The following is a 23,207-nucleotide window of genomic DNA, read 5'->3' as shown; positions in this document are numbered from 1 at the left end:
ATATGATACTCAAATTTTCCCTATACCCATCATGAGGTTTCTGCTACCTAGCCTGTGAATGGATGTTTACAACGTAGGTGCACACTGGTTGAGAGACAAATTTGAGGTGACAGACAATGACATTCAATACCAGTTGCAAACAAGAGTTTCTATTGGACAAACATAGGTATGTTTATCCCTGTTTTGTTCCGTTTGCTTCTGTTTAAGAAATGTTTTTCAGAATCGGAATGAATACACCCCTGGTCACAAGTAAACAGAGTTCACTCCCATAACAGCCACGTTGTATTCCTTCTCTTCACTTATGGACTTCAATGCACAACACATCAGCTGTATGTGACCAGGCTAAAAAACTTTACAAGCCAAACAATATCATAACCGCTATACACAGCCTACATCATTGTCACCATTTTAGGTAAAGTAACGTCATAGTCAGCATAGCTAATATAACTAATGCGCTAAAGTCATGCAGTAACGTTACAGTGTACAGTCAGTAAGCAGTTTAGCAGTTACACCAGTGGGCCCCGGTTTCAAATGAGTAAACCCGCTACAGTCATACAGTAACGTTAGTGTACAGTCAGAAAGCAGTTACACCGGCGTGCCCCTTTTTTACAACCAAAAGCTTACCTTGACTTGACTTGGAAGAGTTCCAGTGTGTTGGATAGTCAGAGCATCCCCTCTGTTCGAGCAGGGTGTTTTAGTAGGCTAAACTAACTAGCAGCATTTGCTAGATAAGTAAGCGAAATCTCTCTCTCTATTTCTCTCTTGCATCTCCTTCATTTTGGAAGAAATGTATTTATTCAAAACTGTTCAACTATTGTCTTTCTCTCTCTTTGAGTCAACTACTCACCACATTTCATGCATTGCAGTGCTAGCTAGCTGTAGCTTATGTTTTCAGTACTAAATTAATTATCTGATCCTTTGATTGGGTGGGCAACATGTCCAACATGTTCATGCTGCAAGAGCTCTGATAGGTTGAATTAACTTCCTCCGGAAGTTGTCATAATTTCTGTCTATGGAGGGGGGTGAGATCCATGAGCATCCTAGGTTTGTATTGAAGTCAATGTACCCAGATGAAGACAGAAACTACAGTAGCTGTCCTACCGGCTACACCATGGTGCTACCCTACAGGGTGCTGCTGAGGCTACTGTAGACCTTCCTTGCCAAATAGTTGTTTTAATCAGTTATTTGGTGATGTGATTATATTTAGTATAGTTTTATAAGAAAAGGATAACTTTTTAAGTGTTTTTACAATTAACATTTTTATGAAATTCACTGAGGAGGATGGTCCTCCCCTTTCTCCTCTGAAGAGCCTCCACTGGTCTACCTGTCTGTCCCCCAGAAGCATTTGCCACTGTAGCCCTGAAACTTAGATTCTGATAAAGCTTGTCTAGTTCCACCCTGTTCAAACACACACACACACACACACACACACACACACACACACACACACACACACACACACACACACACACACACACACACACACACACACACACACACACACACACAAACATACACACACACACCACACACACACACAAACCACACACACACACACACATTGTGCTGCAGTGAAAACACACACACACACACACATTGTGCTGCCCATTAACAGCCAAATCATAACCCCTACGCTGGCTAATTTTCAGTTTTAAAAGGATTGTCTGTCACTTTCCCCCTCCTTTGATGTCGCCATGTGTCACTCTAGATCTGTGCTAAGGTATAATGTTTCCTTCCTGGGAGAGCGGACACCTCTTTAAAGGTTCTACTTGAATCATTCTCATGTTAAAAACGGATAGATTGTGGATAGATTGGAGATCATTTTGCCCCTCATCCACTTATTTTCTTTCTCGCTCTCTCTCTCTCTCTCTTATTGTCCGCAGAGCTCAGAGACAGGATTGTGTAGAGTCAAAGATCTGGGGAAGGGTACCAAAACATTTCTGCAGCATTGAAGGTCCCCAAGAACACAGAGGCCTCCATCATTCTTAAATGGAAGAAGTTTGGAATCACCAAGACTCTTCCAAGAGCTCGCTGCTCGGCCAAATGGAGCAATCGGGGAAGAAGGGGCTTGGTTAGGCAGGAGAGCTCGATGGGCACTCTGACAGAGCTTCAGAGTTCCTCTGTTGAGGTGGGAGAACCTTACAGAAGGACAGCCATCTCTGCAGCACTCCACCAATCAGGCCATTATGGTAGAGTGGTCAGACAGAACCCACTCCTCAGTACAATGCACATGATAACCCGCTTGGAGTTTGCCAAAAGTAACCTAAAGGACTCTCAGACCATGAGAAACAATATTCTCTGGTCTGATGAAACCAAGATTGAAGCCTTTGGCCTGAATGCCAAGCATCAAGTCTGGAGGAAACCTGGCACCATCGCTACTGTGAATTATGGTGGTGGCAGCATCAGGCTGTGGTGATGTTTTTCAGCGGCAGGGACTGGGAGACTCGTCCGGATCGAGGAAAAAATGAACGGAGCAAAGTACAGAGAGATCCTTGATGAAAACCTGCTCCAGAGCACTCATGACCTCACACTGGAGTGAAGGTTCACCTTCCAATAGGACAACGACCCTAAGCACACAGCCAAGACAACGCAGGAGTGGTGAAAACATCTCTAGAGAGATGAAAACATCTCTAGAGAGACCTGAAAGTAGCTGTGCAGCAACGCTACCCATCCAACCTGACAGAGCTTGAAAGGATCTGCAGAGAAGAATGGGAGAAACTCCACAAATACAGGTAGCATCATACACAAGAAGACTGGAGGCTGTAAACGCTGCCAAAGGTGCTTCAACAACGTACTGAGTGAAGGGTCTGAATACTTATGTCAATTTCATGTTTGTATAAATTTCCAAACATTTCTAAAAACCTTGTTTTGCTCTGTCAGTATGGGGTATTGTGTGAAGATTGATAAGGTGAAAAAAAAAAACGATTTAATCAATTTTAGAATAAGGTTGTAATGTTACAAAATGTGGAAAAAGTCATACTTTCCAAATATACTGTACCTATTTGAGCGTTATCCACACACAGAGTTCAGTCATCAGTGCCACACACACACACACACACACACACACACACACACACACACACACACACACACACACACACACACACACACACACACACACACACACACACACACACACAAAGGTGAATGCACATACATGCACAAAGGTGAATGCACATACATGCGCAAACATGCGCACACACACACAAACCAACAAGTGCTCACAGTCTCACTGCAGAATTAGACTTTTATCCATGTTCTGCAAACTTCACATTTCAAAGTGCATTTCGCACTCTGGGTTGGCTCCTGCTGCTCTGTATCATTGCATTTCTCCAAACCTCAAATTTCAAACTTCTTATGGCTGGGGGGGCAGTATTGAGTAGCTTGGATTAATAAGGTGCCCAAAGGTGCTCTGAAGTTTCTAAAACTGTTTGAATGATGTCTGTGAGTATAACAGAACTCATATGGCAGGCAAAAACCTGAGAAAAAAATCCAACCAGGAAGTGGGAAATCTGAGGTTGGTCGATTTTCAACTCAGCCCCTATTGAAGTTACAGTGGGATATTGGTCAACTTGCACTTTCTAAGGCTTCCACTAGATGTCATCCATCTTTAGAAAGTTGTTTGAGGCTTCTACTGTGAGGTGGGGCCGAGTGAGAGGGGAATGAGTCAGAGGTCTGGCAGCAGTCACGCGCATTTCACATGAGAGGTATCGCCCGTTCCTTTTCTGAAGACAAAGGAATTCTCCGGTTGGAATATTATTGAAGATTTATGTTAAAAACATCCTAAAGATTGATTCCATACATCGTTTGACAAGTTTCTACGACTGTAACGGAACTTTTTGACATTTGTCTGCTCCTAGTGAACGCTCTTCGTGAGTTTTGATTTGTTTACCAAATGCGCTAACAAAAGTAGCTATTTGGACATAAATGATGAACATTATTGAACAAAACAAACATTTATTGTGGAACTGGGATTCCTGGGAGTGCATTCTGATGAAGATCATCAAAGGTAAGTGAATATTTATAATGTTATTTCTGACTTCCGTTGACTCCAACATGGCAGATATATGTATTTGTTCTCTGAGCACCGTTCTCAGATCTCAGTTTGCTTTTTCCGTAAAGCTTTTTTGAAATCTGACACAGCGGTTACATTAAGGAGAATCATGTCTTTAATTCCATGTATAACACTTGTATTTTCATCAACATTTACAATGAGTATTTCTGTAAATTGATGTGGCTCTCTGCAAAATCACTGGATGTTTTTGGAACTACTGAACGTAATGCGCCCAATGTATACTGAGTTTTTTTATATAAATATGCACTTTATCGAACAAAACATACATGTATTGTGTAACATAAAGTCCTATGAGTGTCATCTTGTGAAGATCATCAAAGGTTAGTGATTCATTTTATCTCTATTTCTGCTTTTTGTGACTCCACTCTTTGGCTGGAAAAATGGCTGTGTGTGTTTTTGTGACTTGGCTCTGACCTAACGTAATCGTTTGTGGTGCTTTCGCTGTAAAGCCTATTTGAAATCAGACACTGTGGTGGGATTAACAACAAAATTACCTTTAAAATGGTATAAGATGTTTGAGGAGTTTTAATTATGAGATTTCTGTTGTTTTAAACTTGGCGCCCTGCACTTTCACTGGCTGTTGTCATATCGATCTCGTTAACGGGATCTCAGCCATAAAGGTTAAGTCTAGGCACTCATGCTGAATGGTTAAGGAATAAGGAGGGTCAAAACACTCACTTTAAAACAGTTCCTGCGACTGGCATTGAACATGCAACCTTCTGAACCAGAGTCATGGGATTACACCCATGCACTATCACAGTCCATAATGCCCTAACAAAACTCAAACCTACTTGATGGTAATAGCGCTCACTGTTGCCCCTATAGTGGACATTTTTGACTCAGGACATAAATAGACATCTAATTTTGACGTCAATCTAGAACGATCTCCCTGCACACACACACATGCGTGACTGCTACCCATGTGTGTGCGTGGATATGTTTGTGGCATCAAAGCAGCGGTGAAACACAAGAGTGTTCATGACTATCTCCATTGTGTGTGTGTTTTCTTAAATGCCTCCTTAAGTAACTTTTACCAGTGCGTGTGTATGTCTACCATCAAAGGTTAGCAGTTTAGACACCAAAGTCACGGGGCATCGGGGCATTACTACGGGCGCCGTCCCTCCAAAAAAAAGCCCACGTCCCTCATTCCATCTTTGTGTTCATCACAATTCAAAAGAAAAAGAAAGAGAGAGACAGAGAAGAGAAGAGAATGCCATGCCTCCATGCCTTTTCCTCCTGCCCGTATCCTGGCATCCTTTGCTTCCCTGGCACAAATCGAAATCCCCCTATTGCCCCCTCCCTCCCTCCCTCCCTCCAAATCCTTTAGAACTTGGCCAGCGACACGTAAAGTTCTGGCGTCCCCACACGCTGTCCTCCCAGCGGGTTCTTGACACAGGCTGGCACGCCCAGAGGCGGGGTGCGTCTGGGGTGGAGGGATACCCACCCAGAGGAGCCAAGTAGGAGGGTTGTGTGTTTGTGTGTGATACATCTCAATTAGCGGGGTGGGTGGTGATGGGGGGGGTCTCTCTCTCATACATCCCTCTTTCCCTTCACCCTACATTGGGATGGTACCATTGAGATAGCTAGCTAGCACGACTTGAACATTCCAGAAGTAATGATACAAAGCAATGGCCATTATATCGGTACATATTTTAAATGAATGAAAGCTTGAAATTACTGTAAATGCAGGCAACCAAGCTCTGTGATTGAGAGTGATGTAAGAAGATGACTGGACTTTCTTCAAAGGATGCAGTAGGCTGCACCGTTTTCCACACACAACAAGCCATCGTTACAACACCGGAGTACATGCCGCCCCCTTGGCTGAGGTTTCACACAGTGAGTCATTTAAAAAAAATAGCTACGGGTTGTAATATTAGACCGTTGTTTGTGTGTGGTATTGTTTTTGGAGAATTTCTGCCTTGTTATGATCCCTATCCAAATTGTGCAACTAACCACTTCCTGCAGGCGCTATCTTAGCAGGTTAGAACAACGTGCCTTTGAATATTGGTTTGATATGTGATCATGGAAGTATGGCTTTGTAGCTAGATAAATAAAATGCATATTTGTTGGCAATATGTAACTATGCTATGCCACTCACCTAGCTTGTCAGGTAACTACAGCACAGGCTACAGTGTCACACAGGTGTACAAAATGGCGGAGCTTTCAGGGCAATGATTCCTGATTAGGGAAATTAATTAATTTCACATTTAGAGAATAATTATGAATTAGATATTTATTTTCTATTGAAATATGCCTATTTTCTGAAGTGGAAATAAAGGACTTTTGCTTGGGTGTGAAAGGTTAAGCTAAAATTATCCATGTTATTTTGTAAAATGAAGTCTGCATGAACAGTAATGGGCCTACATACTTTGACATGTAGACCAGGTATCATTTAAGCCTATATTAAGAATGGTAATACTAATACTATATTGATACTTTCTCTCTACAGGCCTGACTGAAGGATATTGGTGCTCTTCTAGATTACAGGCTAACAGTAGTTAAAGGCTTTAGCGTAAATATCTGAGATGCACAAAATTCTAGGGATCCGATCCCGTTAACGGGATCAAAATCGACAACATCCGGTGAAGTTGGAGCGAGCCAAATTCAAATGACAAAATAGTAATATTAAACATTCATGAACATACAAGTGCCCAACATCATTTAAAAGATTAACTTCTTGATAATCCAACCACATTGTCAGATTTCAAAAAGGCTTTTTGGCGAAAGCATACCATGAGATTATCTGAGGACAGAGCCCCATATCAAAATACTTTTCAAACCAGCACAGGCGTCACAAAAATCACAAATAGAGATTAAATAAAACACGTATGTTTGAAGATCTTCCTCGCTTTGCAATCCCAAGGCTCCCAGCTACACAATAAATGTCCATTTTGTTCGATAAAGTCCTTCTTTATATCCGAAAAAGTCAGTTTAGTTTGATTTCAGTAATACACTTGTTCAACATGCATACAAACATATCCAAAAAGTTACCAGTAAAGTTCGTCCAAACAAGTCAAACGATGTTTCTAATTAACCCTCAGGTACTCTAATATCTTAATAAACAATACAATTTAAGATTGAGAATAGTATGTTGAATAGGGAAGATAAATAACTAAGAGCGCGCACCTCATTCATGCTTATAACAAGACTACTTTTCTAATGAGGGACACCTTGGAAAAACTACAACTACTTGTTTATTTTTCAAGGAACAAGCCTGAAACCCTTTCTAAAGACTTTTTACAGCTAGTGGAAGCCATAGAAACAGCAATCTGGGTCATTTTTATTTGTATATCCCATAGAATAGCATTGAAATAGCCTGTGACCTCAAAATAAAAATTCAGGGTGGATTTTCCTCGGGTTTTGCCTGCCATTTCAGGTCTGTTATATTCACAGACATTATTTTAACAGTTTTAGAACCTTCAGAGTGTTTCCCATTCAATGCTACCAATTATATGCATACCCTAGCTTCTGGGCCTGAGTAACAGGCAGTTTACTTTGAGCACGTCAGTCATCCGAACTTCCGAACACTGCCCCCTAGCCCTAAGAGGTTTTAACGCTTTGCCTGTTTGATGGTTTGTCGGAGCACATAGCGGGATTTCCTATAAGATTCCAGGGTTAGATTCCCGCTCCTTGATAGCGGCAGCTCTAGCCTTTAGCTCAGTGCGGATGCTGCCTGTAATCCATGGCCTCTGGTTGGGATATGTACGTACAGTCACTGTGGGGACGACGTCATCAATGCACTTATTGATGAAGCCAATGACTGATGTGGTGTACTCCTCAATCCCATCGGAGTAATCCCGGAAAATATTCCAGTCCGTGCTAGCAAAACAGTACTTTAGCTCAATTTCTGCTTCATCTGACAACTTTTTTAATGATCTATCCACTGGTACTCCCTGTTTAAGTTTTTGCTTGTAAGCAGGAATCGGGAGGATATAATTATGGTCAGACTTGCCAAATGGAGGGCAAGGGAGAGAGGTGATCCAGAGTTTATTTTCCTCTGGTTGCACAATTAACATGCTGATAGAAATTTGGTAAAACGGATTTAAGTTTAAGGGCTCATCAGAGTCGTGAAAGGAAAATGTCACGGTCATCATAATGAGGAGACCAAGGCGCAACGTGATAAGCGCAGCGTGATTTTTAGTGAAAAGAATGAACACTGAACAAAACAATGCAAAACATGCAAACAGGCAACTAAACATAGACTAACAACCCACAAACTATCCATGGAATATGGCAACCTAAATGTGGTCCCAATCAGAGACAACAATAAACAGCTTCCTCTGATGGAGAACCAATCTAGGCAACCATATACATAAAAACACCTAGACTAGAAAACCCCATAAACATACAAAATCCCCTAGACAATACAAAAATACACAAACCACCCTTGTCACACCCTGACCTAACCAAATAATAAAGAAAACAAAGATAACTAAGGTCAGGGCGTGACAGTAACCCCCCAAGGTGGCGGACTCCCGGCCGCAAACCTAAACCTATATGGGAGGGTCTGTGTGGGCATCTAACCTTGGTGGCGGCTTTGGTTCAGGACGCCGTCCCCCTTCTTTACTCTGAATCCGCTTTTGCATCACTGACCCGTGGATCATCGTCGGACCCTTGCTGCGTGGATCTTCGCCGGATGTTCTGGACTGGGGACCGTCGCTGGAGACCCCGGACTGGGGAACGTCACTGGAGACCCCGGACTGGGGACCATCGCTGGAGACCCCGGACTGGGAACCGCCGCTGGAGATTCCGGAATGTGGCCCGTTGTTTGAGGTTCCGGATTGTGGCCCGTCGTTGGAGGTTCCGGACTGTGGCCCGTCGTTGGAGGTTCCGGACTGGGTACTGTCGCCAGACGCTCTGGACTGGGTACTGTCACCGGACGTTCTGGACTGCCGAGGCGCACTGTAGGCCTGGTGCGTGGTGCTGGCACTGGTGGTACCGGGCTAGGGACACGCACCTCAGGGCGAGTGCGATGAGCAGGAACAGGGTGTACTGGACCCTGGAAGCCTGGTGCGTGGTGTCAGCACTGGTGGTACTGGGCTTGTGACACACACCTCAGGGCATTAACATTAGTTTTAATGTGCATTATAGTCATTGATTTTTACAATTTATTTATGCTTACTAAATATTGTTGGGTCGAGTTCTCTCGTCGTCATAGGGATTAAGGAGAGCAAACTGCTGGGAAACTGCTGCATATTTTCTGGGAGAATGCCCCCCTCCGGTCTGAAAAATGGATCAATGATGGCTAGAAGACCGGTGACGTCGACCGCCAAGCACCGCCCGAACAAGAAGAGGCAACGACTTCGGCAGAAGTCGTGACAAATAGATAAACCTTGATTTAACCCAGTTTAAGAGTTAATGCATGTTGGTGCAACCCACCCTTGGCCTATATTGGTTGGCCTGTCATTAAATATTGCTTGTTTGCTTTTTGCTCTTAAAAAGAACTTTGAGATTCTATGAAAACCGCTATGGAAATGTAATTTATTATTATTATTACTATTATGATAACCCATCAGGAATAGACAACTTTGATGGGAAACTATTGGGAATGGGAGCAGACTGTATTTGCTATTGTCACGACTTCTGCCAAAGTCGGTTCCTCTCCTTGTTTGGGCGGCGTTCGGCGGTTGACGTCACTGATTTTCATTTTCCATTTGTTTTGTCTTGTTTTCCCACACACCTGGTTTTCATTCCCTCATTACGTGTTGTGTATTTAACCCTCTGCCCCCCCCCCCATGTCTTTGTGTGGTATTGTTTGTTGTAAGTGCTTGTGCACATGTTGACTGGTGCACTTCGGGTTTTGTACCCATGTTGATATTTTCTTAATGCTGTTGGTTTTGGGATTAAACTGCTCCGGCTATTACCCAGTTCTGCTCTCCTGGGTCTGACTTCCCTGCCACCAGTTATGCACCCCTTACAGCTACATCTTTATCCAAAGCCTAAAGGAGTGTGTGTGTCCACATGTGTGGAAGGAAGCTAAAGTAATCCCACAGCCTAAAAATCGTAAAGCACCCTTTGCTGGCTCTAACAGCCACCCAATCAGTTTGCTGCCTGTTCTTAGTAAACAGATGGAGAAAATTGTGTTTGACCAAATACAATGCTATTTTTCAGAGAACACGTTAAGTATTGACTTTCAGCATATAGAGAAGGACACTCAAGTTGTACTGCACTGACCCATATGACAGATGATTGGTTAAAAGAAATTGATAATTAGATAAATCAAATGTATCTATAAAGCCCTTCTTACATCAGCTGATGTCACATAGTGCTGTACAGAAACCCAGCCTAAAACCCCCAACAGCAAGCAATGCAGGTGTAGAAGCACGATGGCTAGGAAAAACTCCCTAGAAAGGCCGGAACCTAGGAACAAACCTAGAGAGTAACCTGCCTATGAGGGGTGGCCAGTCCTCTTCTGGCTGTGCTGGGTGGAGGTTATAACAGAACATGGCCAAGATGTTCAAATGTTCATAGATGACCAGCAGGGTCAAATAATAATAATCACAGTGGTTGTCGAGGGTGCAACAGGTCAGCACATCAGGAGTAAATGTCAGTTGGCTTTTCATAGCCGATCATTAAGAGTATCTCTACCACTCCTGCTGTCTCTAGAGAGTTGAAAACAGCAGATCTGGGACAGGTAACACGTCCGGTGAACAGGTCAGGGTTCCATAGCCGCAGGCAGAACAGTTAAAACTGGAGCACCAACATGACCAGGTGGACTGGGGACAGCAAGGAGTCATCAGGCCAGGTAGTCCTGAGGCATGGTCCTAGGGCTCAGGTCATCTGAGAGAAAGAACAGAGGACACCGGATAAGACAGGAGAAATACTCCAGATATAACAAACTGACCCTAGCCCCCCGACACATAAACTATAAACTATCAGATTGGGTGATTCATAATAAACTGGTCTTAAATACATCTAAACCTAAAGCATTGTATGTGGTTCAAAGCATTCTCTAAGACCTAAACCTCAACTGGAGTTGTACATAAAGGGTGTGACCATTGAACAAGTTGAGGAAGTTAAACTCCTAGGTATAACATTGTATAGTCAGTTATCATGGTCAAGTTATATATTTGCTATGTTTATGTCTGCACAATAACAATCATACAGTTGTATAAAAAAATATCCAAGTATGTGGTATCTATATAGTACTAGCAATGGCTTCATTTTTTTGCCCTCTTACCTCCTAGCTAACTGTGAACGTAGTACCATGTAACAACAGGGTAAGATCATGGACAGATATGTTGTCTTCATGGGATGGTGTTGTCCAATGCAGTGCTACCTCACAAGTCACTACATTGTATCTATGTGGAAACAGACACCAATTCATTTTACAGCCCTGTTCCTATGAACGTACTCTTACGATCTCTGTGTTGAAAATGACCGGACCAAGGTGCAGCGTGGTAAGCGTACATTCTTTCTTTGTTTCTTTAACATAACAATAACAACAAAAACAAACGTGAAGCTCCGTGAGGCTGCATCTGACGAAGACAACTACCCCACAAATACAAAAGGAAAAAAGGCTGCCTAAGTATGATTCCCAATCAGAGACAACGATAGACAGCTGTCCCTGATTGAGAACCATACTCGGCCAAAACATAGAAACAAAGAACATAGACTTTCCCACCCGAGTCACACCCTGACCAACCAAACATAGAGAATAAAAAGATCTCTACGGTCAGGGAGTGACACGTACAGTACCAGTCAAATGTTTGGACTCACATACATACTCATTCAAGGGTTTTTCTTTACATTGTAGAATAATAGTGAAGATATCAAAACTATTAAAGTGTTAAACTAAAAAAGTGTTAAATCAAAATATATTTCAAATTTGAGATTCTTCAAAGTTGCCAACCCTTGCCTTGATGACAGCTTTGCACACTATTGGCATTCTCTCAACCAGCTTCATGAGGTAGTCACCTGGAATGCATTTCAATTAAAGGAACCAGGAACTTAACTAAAGCTATCAATATCTCTGTCTCTTCATCAAGGTAATGTGTATGTCACACCATCATGTACCAGAATGTCACAAGACCACATGTATGTCACACCACTATTTGTGTCTTACCCAATGAGCTAATGCTGTTCCTTCCATCAGTTTCATGAGTGTGGAAATAATTTAACATAGTGTCACTAACAAAATAGCCTTGACATACATAGCAGCGCTAGCAGCGTAAGCGATTGCTGTATCTGTTCCAGCAATGCCAGCATACACTGTAGCCACATTAAGTGTATTGCTACGTAATGACTGTGATGCGACAGTCATACAACAAATATAACACAGATCCGATTTAGGTAGTGGAATCGGTATTCACATCCTTGTAGTTTGTGTGTGCGTGTCCAACTTGTATGGACAACTACCTGTAGAACACAAAAATGATAATAAATCAAACACCTGTGTCTTTTTTACTCTTTTAGAGACACCCCTATTCCTGCTTCTGTAAAGATTCCTCGTGTCCTGACACATGCACACACACACACGCACACACACACACACACACATGCAGCTCTACCCTGTAATAACAGCTCATTAGATCATTTGATTGATCGCCCAATGCTTCAGCAGGAAGAGAGAATGCAACAGGCAGGATGTGCCACTGCTTGCCAATGCTATGGATGGTATGTGGGTGTGTGTGAGAAAAAAAAGAGAAGGAGAGGGATCAAGGCAGAAAGTGAGGGAAGAGAGTGAGTTATTGACATAATAGTGTGTGTGTGTGTGTGTGTGTGTGTGTGTGTGTGTGTGTGTGTGTGTGTGTGTGTGTGTGTGTGTGTGTGTGTGTGTGTGTGAATGAGAATGAGAGAGAGAGACAGTGAGAAGAAAGGAGGAAAGGCAACTTAACACACAGGGGAGAAAGATAAGTGACAGATTGGGACACGGAAGTGGGCGCAGAAAGGCAGAAGAGAGAGACAGTGAAATAGAAAAAGGGAGAGAGTGGTCAAACATAGAAATAGATAGAAAACACAGGGGAGAAAGATAAGTGACAGATTGGGACACGGAAAGTGTGCGCAGAAAGGCAAAAGAGAGAGACACTGAAATAGAAAAAGGGAGAGAGTGGTCAAAAATAGAAATAGATAGAAAACACAGGGGAGAAAGATAAGGAGACAGATTGGGACACGGAAAGTGTGCGCAGAAAGGCAAAAGAGAGAGACAGTGAAATAGAAAAATGGAAAGAGTGGTCAAAAATAGAAATAGATAGAAAACACATGGGAGAAAGATAAGTGACAGATTAGGAACAAGTAAATGAAGGGAAAGAAATGAGAAAGGAATACTTGAGTTATTTTGGCCATGGTTTTGTGGTAGTAGTATACTTCAAGAGAGAGGCAGGGGATTGAGATTAACATTTTTATTTAACTAGGCAAGACAGTTAACAACAAATTCTTATTTACAATGATGGTCTACCCCAGCGACGATGTGCAAATTGTGTGCCGCTCTATGGGACTCCCAATCACCGCCGGATGTGAGAGAGCCTGGATTTGAACCAGGGTATCTGTAGTGACACCTGCTTGCACTGAGATGCAGTGCCTTAGACTGAGCCACTCTTCAGCCCTAAGAAAGAGTAAAGAAAGATAATTTACCTTTAACCAGGTGTAAATCACCAGGAGATGACACTGTGTACCTTACTGTGTTAATGATAGTCCATGGGGCTCTGGTCAAAAGTAGTGCACTATGTAGGGAATAGGGTGCCATTTGGGGCGTATCCCATTATGTTCAGATGAATGAGCCCGGCAGTTATTTATTCTTGGGGCCCGCAGATTACAGCACTATTTCTCAACAGTATTTAACCAGCTGAGTGAAGTGACAAATGCCGTGATTGATGCCCTCCCCTCAGAATGAATGAGGGAGGGAAGTTTTAAAGCCCCAGGATATTAGACCTGTATAGGAACTTCCTATTATTTTCTCATGTGTTGCCCAGAGTGTTTCTTGTCTGACTAAAGACACTTCGGGAATACCGGCTTTCCATAAATGGTCTATGGAATTCTGTTATTCCTAAACTGAAGAGTTCTAAGGTTTTGGAGACATGCTGCCTATAGACTACTTTAATATCTAGTGTAGAGTGGAACACTTTTAGTTCGGCAGTTCGGAATACCGGCACTCCATTAAGGACTATAAAAAGGCGGCATTCCAAATTGAAGAAGTTACTCGGTTATGTACACCAGTGGCGGTCGGTGCCGTTTATGATGAGGGATTTTTTTATATGGCCTTATTTCTATTACAGAATATGTATTGACTGTCATGCATAATTCCATTCACCCCGCTCAATGTCTACTACATGCTACTGTAATTTTCCCTGTACCCATCACGAGGTGGCTACAACTTAGCCTATGAATGAAAGTTTACAGTGTAGGTGCACACAGGTCAAGAGAAAAATTTGAGGGGACAGGCAGTGACACATGTACAGACAGTGACATCTATGGTGTAATCATTAGTCCAACCGTTGCATACAAGAGTTTCTATTGGACAAATGCAGGTATATTTATCCCAGTTTTATTCCGTTTGCTTCCATTTAAGAAAAGTTTTTCAACAGAACCGTCAGAATGAATCACACGTAAACACAATTCACGTTCATAGCAGCAATGTGGTATTTCTTCTTCTTTTGTGGAGTTCAATCAGCTGTATGTGACCAGGCAAAAAAACTTTACAAGCCAAACCATATCATAACCGCTATACACAGCCTACATCATTGTCACCATATTGGGTAAAGTAACGTCATAGTCAGCATAGATAATAGAACTAATGTGCTACAGTCATGCAGTAACGTTACAGTGTACAGTCAGTTAGCAGTTTAGCAGTTACACCAGTGGGCCCCGGTTTCAAATTAGTGAAACCAAAAGCTTACCTTGACTTGGAAGAGTTCCAGTGTTGTGTTGAATAGTCATAGCCAGCTAGCTGACATAGCATCCCTCTGTTTGAGCAGGATGTTTGAGTAGACTAAACTAGCTAGCTGCATTTGTTAGCTAAGTAAGTGAAACAGAAAGTGGAAAAAATGACGAAATCTCCCTCTATTTCCCTCGCTTGCTTTTCCTTAATTTTTGAAGAAATGTATTTGTTCAAAACTGTTCAGCAATGGTCTTTCTACTCACCACATTGTATCCATTGCAGTGCTAGCAAGCTGTAGCTTATGCTTTCAGTACTAGTTTCATTTTCTGATATTTTATTGGGTGGACAACATTTCAGTTCATGCTGCAAGAGCTCTGAGCGGTTGAAGGACATCCTCTGGAAATTGTTATAATTACCGTGTAAGTCTATGGAAGGGGGTGAGAACCATGAGCCTCCTATGTTTTGTATTGAAGTCAATGTACCCAGAGGAGGACACAAGCTAGCTGTCATCCAGCTACCCATGGTGCTACCCTACAGAGTGCTGTTGAGGCTACTGTAGACCTTCTTTCAAAGTGTGTTTTAATCTATTATTTGGTGACGTGAATACATTTCGTGTAGTTCTATCTAAAAAAAAGGATACTTTTTTACATGTTTTACCATTTTTATTGTTATGAAATTCAATGAGGAGGATGGTCCTCCCCTTCCTCTTCTGAGGAGCCTCGACTCACCTATTGTATAAGCAGAAATTTGAACAATAGCATATACTGCATACTTACTGTAATTGTAGGGGCTGATTTTCCAGCAATACAGAAATTGACAAGCTCACTCTGCAGGAGCTTTCTCATTTGACATACATTCAGCTCCAAACTGAAACCGTTATGAAGTTATATAGGCCTACTGCGAGAAGAGAAAGGTTAATATTCACATACATACTCACTGTTTTAATTATAGACTGGTGAACATTTATAGTCTGCAGGAGCTTTCTCATTTAACATACATTCAACAAGTGGTAATAATAAACATACAGACGAAGCAACAGTCCATAGAAGTCCTATTTTCATTTCACTCTGGGATCATAATATAATAACGCTGCCATGCCCTCAGGATGCTGAGCGAAAAGAAGAGGTGTGTCGTAAAGTTTTTCATTCAAAGACGAAGACAATTCAACAATAGCACACTTTGTGAGCAGCTTGCAGAGCAGTAGGAGGAAGAGGGGGTGAGAGAGAGAGAGAGAGAGAGAGAGAGAGAGAGAGAGAGAGAGAAAGAGAGAAAGAGAGAAAGAGAAAAAGAGGCTGGAGCACAAGTTGTTCAAGTTGAGGAATTCTAAATGACGGATATTATGATGGAGCTGGCAGAACATTCCCTGAGTTTGGCTGTGAAGCGGTGGGGAAGATGCCAGGCCCTGTTCCTCTAGAGGGCTCAATGTGAGAGAACAGAATAACAGCACTTCACATAATGGTACACACACACACACATGCTGCTAAAGAGAAAATTATTCATATTAGTTTCATAAGTGTGCGAGTTACAGATTATATAACCACAGAGGAAGTGGCCCATACCTGCTCCAATGAACTTGTCCCAATACATTTCTGGTGGAACAAAATGAAGCGACACATGATTCTACACCGAGTATACAAAACATTAAGAACACCTGCTCTTTCCACCTGCTCTTTCCACCTGCTCTTTCCATGACATAGACTGACCAGTTGAATCCTCCGGTGGCTAAAATGGTCCCTTTCCTAAATTTGCCATGGATGGAGATAGGGATTTGGACCTGTAGTTTTACTAAATTCTCCGTACTGGCCAATGATTATAATGGCGATTCTGAAGCAAACATTAATTCATACATTGTTGTGCCCCTGACCTGAGAGGATGGAAGTTCAATGTGTAACATAAACTTGCTTGACCATGCTGTAGGTCATGTAACTGTCTGTTACTGTACATGCAAAATGCTTTGTGGACTTCACTGGACAGAGTTTGCTATCCGGTTTTGTGATAAAATAAAGGTGTGGCTGAATTTATTATGTTTTGTTATTGTCTCGGCCTTTAGGTCTATATGCTGTAACACGGTTGCAATTAACAGGTTATAGAGGCTTATTGGCTTCCCTAGTGATTTCATTCATGCACGTCTAATCAGAAAATTTGTGGCAACTTATTGCATGCTATTTTAACCGGATGTTTGTCCCCGGACGCTGCCCACTCCCCAGTCGTGGAATGGGCTCATTTCTCCAGGCTTGCCTGCCACCCTGGCTCCCATCAGACCCTGGCCTTGTGAGACAGCACTTTTGGTGGCCCACCTTGGTTCCGGACATCTCCGAGTTCGTTTGCAGCCTGCACCGTCTGTGCTCAGAACAAGACTCCTCTACAAGCTCCGGCTGGCCTCCTTCAACCTCTCCCTGTCCCTCACCGTCATCTGGTCACATATATCACTGGTCTCCCTCCATCTGATGGCAACACCACTATCCTCACAGTTGTGGACAGGTTTTCCAAAGCCACCCATTTCATTCACCTCCCAAGCTACCTTCTGCCAAGGAGAGGGCCCAGCTCATGGTGCAGCACGTCTTCCGGATCCATGGACTTCCGGTGGACATGGTTTCCGACCGTAGTCCTCAGTTCTCTTCCCAGTTCTGGAAGGCGTTCTGCACACTCATTGGGTCGTCGGCCAGCCTGTCCTCCGGGTTTCATCCCCAATCCAACGGCCAGTCGGAGCATGCCGATCAGGACCTGGAGATGACTCTTCGGTGCCTCATCTCGGCCAACAACCTGGAGCCAGAAACTCAAGTGGGTGGAGTATGCACGGAACACCCTTCCTTGCACGGCCACTGGGCTCTCGCCCTTCGAGTGCTCCGTGGGATATCAGTCCCCGCTCTTCCCGGAGGAAGAGGTAAACATACCCTCTGCCCAGATGTTCAACTGCAGCTGTCAGCATACCTGGAAGAGACCTCGGACCACCACCGGACCCCGGCTCTCTGTTATCGTCTTGGGCAGAGGGTATGGCTGTCCACTCTGGATCTGCCCCTCTGGGTAGATTCCAGCAAACTTTATCCCTGTTTAATTGGCCCTTTACCCATCTCCAAGATTATTAGTCCCTCTGCTCTTCGTCTTCTCTTGCCCAATGCCCTTCATCCCATTTTTCAACCTATGTCTCACAGCCCTTTGTTTCCTGTTTTCTGACCTCTGTCTGCCCTGACCCTGAGCCTGTCTGCCGTTCTGTACCTTGTGACACTGCCCTGGATTACTGACCTCTGCCTGCCCTGACCCTGACCCTGCCTGCCGTTCTGTACCTTGTGACACTGCCCTGGATTACTGACCTCTGCCTGCCCTGACCCTGAGCCTGTCTGCCGTTCTGTACCTTGTGACACTGCCCTGGATTACTGACCTCTTCCTGCCCTGACCCTGAGACTGTCTGCCGGTCTGTACCTTGTGACACTGCCCTGAATTACTGACCTCTTCCTGCCCTGACCCTGAGCCTGTCTTCCGTTCTGTACCTTGTGACACTGCCCTGGATTACTGACCTCTTCCTGCCCTGACCCTGAGCCTGACATATGTTTCCATCGCTACTGTCTCCTCCTGGGACAATGGATACACGCGACTCCTAGGAAGTGCAGCGTTCTCCAGAAGGTTTATCGTGCAGTCCTTTCGACAATGGGGTGGTAATTGGGTCGCCCTCTTTTTACTGAAGGCGATTGCCAAATCGGCATATTCAGAGGGAATGTGCATGGTGGAAACCTGGTCTGGACTCTCCACCGTAGTCGCACCAACGGCAACTCCTATACACCTGCCTGAACACTCCTCTGACCACCCCTTAAGAGCTCTCTGTCGCCAGGAAATCACCGGGTTGTGCTGAGCTAGCCAGGGAATTCCCAACACCACTGGAAACGCAGGTGAATCTATAAGGAACAGACTAATCTGCTCCTTATGATTCCCCTGCGTTACCATGTCCAGCGGCACCGTAGCCTCCCTAACCACTCCAGACCCTAATGGTCGGCTATCCAAGGAGTGCACGGGGAAAGGTAGGTCTAACGACACAAGGGGAATCCCTAGCCTTAACGCGAGCCCACGATCCATGAAATTCCCAGCTGCGCCTGAATCGACTAGCGCCTTATGCTGTAGAGAGGGAAAAAAACCAGGGAAAGAAGTTAACACATACATATGACCGACAGGAAGCTCTGGGTGAGTCTGGTGCTTACTCACCTAGGGTGATCGAGTAGTGCTCCTCCTGCCCTCCCGACTCCCAGACGAGTTCCTCCAGCACCGGTCGGCCGTGTGCCCTCGCCGACCACAACTGGTGCAGGAGGACACTCCTCCTCCGGTCCCCCTCGAAGCCGCCCCTCTTAACTCCATAGGGATAGAGGCATGTGGGCTGGGAAGTGGAAACGTCAGGACCTGATCCGAACGCCCGCGGGCAGCCAGCAGGTTGTCGAGACGGATAGCCAAGTCAATGAGTTCATCCAGTGTGAGGGTGGTGTCCCGACATGCTAGCTCCCTGCGGACGTCCTCCCTGAGACTGCATCGGAAAATATCTATCAGGGCCCTGTCGTTCCACCCTGCTCCTGCGGCCAAGGTCCTGAACTCCAGGGCAAAGTCCTGCACGCTCCTCGTCTCCTGACGCAGGTGGAACAGCCGTTCACCTGCCGCCCGACCCTCTGGTGGATGGTCAAACACAGCTCGGAATCGGCGGGTGAACTCTGGGTAATTATCCCTTGCCGAGTCCGGACCATTCCACACTGCGTTGGCCCACTCGAGGGCTCGCCCAATCAAACAGAAGACGAGGGCGCTCACGCTCTCCTCTCTGGAGGGAGCAGGACGCACGGTAGCCAGGTACAGTTCCAGTTGGAGAAGGAAACCCTGGCACCCAGCCGCCGTTTCATCATACTCCCGTGGGAGTGTCAGGTGAAGAGCCCCGGAGCCAGATGTGGTTGCAGGAACAGGAGGTGCTGAAGGAGGGGGTGCTGGAGATGAGGTGGGAAGGCCACTCCTCTCCCATCGATCCATTCTCTCCATCATTTGGTCCATGGCCGAACCAATCCTCTGAAGAACGCTGGTATGATGGAGGACCCTCTCCTCCATCGATGGGAGAGGAGACGCGGCTGCTCCTGCTGATTCCATGTTTGTGGTGCGGGATTCTGTCACGGGATACTAGGAGTGGTGAGTTGGAATCAGGCGCAGAGAGCAGGGTTCAGTATATCCTGGATTTATTCTCCGGCAAACAAACGGTCACGCCAACACACAGGGCACATAGAATAGACCAGCCCAAACACAGGACAAAATAGTCCGGAGAATACACACATGAAAACCACACTCCAACAAAGTAACAAAAACAATCCCGCACAAAACAAGGGCGGGACAACCTACTATATATAAGGAAGCTAATTAAACTAAAATACACACAGGTGAAACTAATAAGACAAAACCAACAGACAAACGAGAAAGGGATCGGTAGCGGCTAGTAGGACGGTGACGACGACCGCCGAGCACCGCCCGAACAGGCAGGGGAGCCAACTTCGGCGGAAGTCGTGACACTTTCAAAGTCCTTGAAATTTTCTGCATTGACTGAGTAATGATAGACTGTTGTTTCTCTTTGCTTATTTGAGCTGTTCTTGCCATAATATGGACTTTTACCAAATAGGGCTATCTTCTGTACACCACCACTACCTTGTCACAAATAAATAACTTTTAACAAGGCACGCCTGTTAAACATGTGAGTTCTTAGCTCTGCATATCTGAGATTCCCTAACATCAGCGCAGCAGATGGGAATATATTCAAACCTCTTTTCTGTATTGGAAGAAAACGGGGTCTTGCTAAATACAAACCAGTAATAAGAAAGAGGTTTTGAGAGAATGTGTTGAGTCAGTGATTGGCAAGTATTGTTGTTCTTGTTTTCTCCCTGTCTTTAATAAGCTGCAAGCTAATGCTCTACACAAATACACACACACACACACTATGCTGTGAGTCTTGTTTTCTCCCTGTCTTTAATAAGCTGCAAGCTAATGCTCTACACAAATACACACACACACTATGCTGTGACTCTTGGCTCTTAGGATGTGATGTGTTCTTTGTAGAAATGCACTGGCCCTAGGCTGGATGGCACAACATCAGACACTGACATACAATGTTTTCAACAGAATTATCATGTCATTTCAATGAATATCAATCACTAAATATCTCTAAATATCTCAATGTACATTCATGTACACGAATAGACCAATGGCAACCGGAGCCCAAGTACAGGCATGTATGCTTGCTCACACGCACGCACGCACAGACACACACACACACGCACACAACTACACACACGCTGCAGTGTACCAATGAAAACCAATGCCCATATAGCCTACAGGCCAGATTTTACCACCATTTTAACTGCCTGGCCACTCCACAGAAAGGACTATTATCGCAGGATTCTTGTAAAAATATATAATAATCTTAGGTACTTTTACCAGCTAGGTTGCATTTGTTTTGTATGTATATGACAAATGACTCACATGGAATGTAAATCTGACTAACTTTCTTTAACCTATTTTTAGTCATTTGCAAGGATGTAGTGGTAAAGAATTGATTAAAGGTTAAATATTAAAACATAGTTTTAAAACTCAAATTTTACGCAAATAGGCAAGTAAAAGTTGTGGTTTTAAACTAATCTACCTGCCTGTGCACTCCACTACATGCCTGGTGGAATGTAAAATGGGTAACAACATTGAGAAATAACTCAACGTGAAGACATAATGTCGGATGGCTCCAAGCTCTTCCTTTGATTAAAATCACCTTCCTGACCTTTCAATCCTGACCTTTATTCAGCACCTCATAATGCAGACAGGAAGGTATTAGGGGGAGGGTACGTGTGGAGGGATGAGGGGTCAAGCCTAAAATTATGTGTTGCGAATCGGACAACAGAGAAGGGGGGATTTGTCACGGTTTTCTTTTGGTGAAGGAGAGTCAGACCAAAATGCGGCGTGGCTATTGCGATCCATGTTTAATGAAACAAAGTAAACACGAATCAAAATACAAAAACAATAAACGTAACACGAAAACCGAAACAGCCTCATACTGGTGCAAAGTAACACAGAGACAGAACAAGGACATTCACCCACAAAACCCAACACCAAACAGGCTACCTAAATATGGTTCCCAATCAGAGACAATGACGAACACCTGCCTCTGATTGAGAACCATATCAGGCCATACATAGAACTAGACAAACTAGACATGTAACATAGAATGCCCACTCAGCTCACACCCTGACCAACCAAAACATAGAAACATACAAAGCAAACTATGGTCAGGGTGTGACAGGATTCTACCCTGTAACAGAGACAATTTATTGTCCTGTGATTTGGGAGCTGAATACTTAATAATTGTTGCACAGCAATAAAAAAAAACTGCTTATGTGCGTGAGCGCATTCGTCCCTGTATCAACATACTCCTGCCATAATACTCTATGGTGAAAACAATAGTTGAGACCGTATGAAACCACAGCCCATTGACTCCTGTCATACACCCAGCTGGATGAAGGCTGGTTGGGGTTCCTGGGTCAGGGATGGGGGTGACTGGAGGGTCACCAGGGACACCAGGGTTTTGCTGGTTTGAATCCCGAGCCACAAGGTGAAAAATATGTTAATGTGCCCTCGAATAAGGCATTAACTGCTCCTGTAATTCTGGATACGAGTGTCTGCTAAATAAAACAAACAAAATGTAAATCTAGTCACGAGCAACAAAGTCATGACATCTGATTAACCCGAACCTTAACCCAAACCACACTGCTAACCTTATGCCTAACTCCAATAAAGTGGAGATCCTAACTGACCTAAGACAGGGAATTCTTACTGGGATTAAATGTCAGGAATTGTGTAAAAACTGAATTTAAATATATTTGGCTAAGGTGTATGTGAACTTTCGACTGTATATTTTGTTTTAAGTGGTGCGTTCCCAATAAATCAACGGATTATAAACCTATTAGCAGCAGAAACTTACTCAATCCCCCACATCCCCTTAGGGCGGAGCAGTCAACTGTGGACCACGTCCTACTGCTCATGTTGACATGTTCAGTGACCCCCCCCCGACCTCCAACCATCCTAAATAAACGCACACATGCATGCATGCAATCACAAATGCACAAATACGCTCACACACACACAAACGCAGGTTGACGTTTCTTGGGGTGAATCTCGTCCTGGAGGGAGGCAGAGCTGAGCGTTTTCCACTAAATGGGCCAGCTGCAAAGTAACAATGTTTAATTTATAGTAAGAATGAATGAACACCAAAATGTGCTTTTTGGATTTAATTTAAGGTTTTAAGAATGTGAAATGTCAGAATAA

Source organism: Oncorhynchus tshawytscha, linkage group LG18, assembly GCF_018296145.1.
Source record: "Oncorhynchus tshawytscha isolate Ot180627B linkage group LG18, Otsh_v2.0, whole genome shotgun sequence".
NCBI classification, from domain to species: Eukaryota; Metazoa; Chordata; class Actinopteri; order Salmoniformes; family Salmonidae; genus Oncorhynchus; species Oncorhynchus tshawytscha.
The sequence above is the reverse complement of the archived record's forward strand: the minus strand, read 5'-3'. Positions refer to the sequence as shown.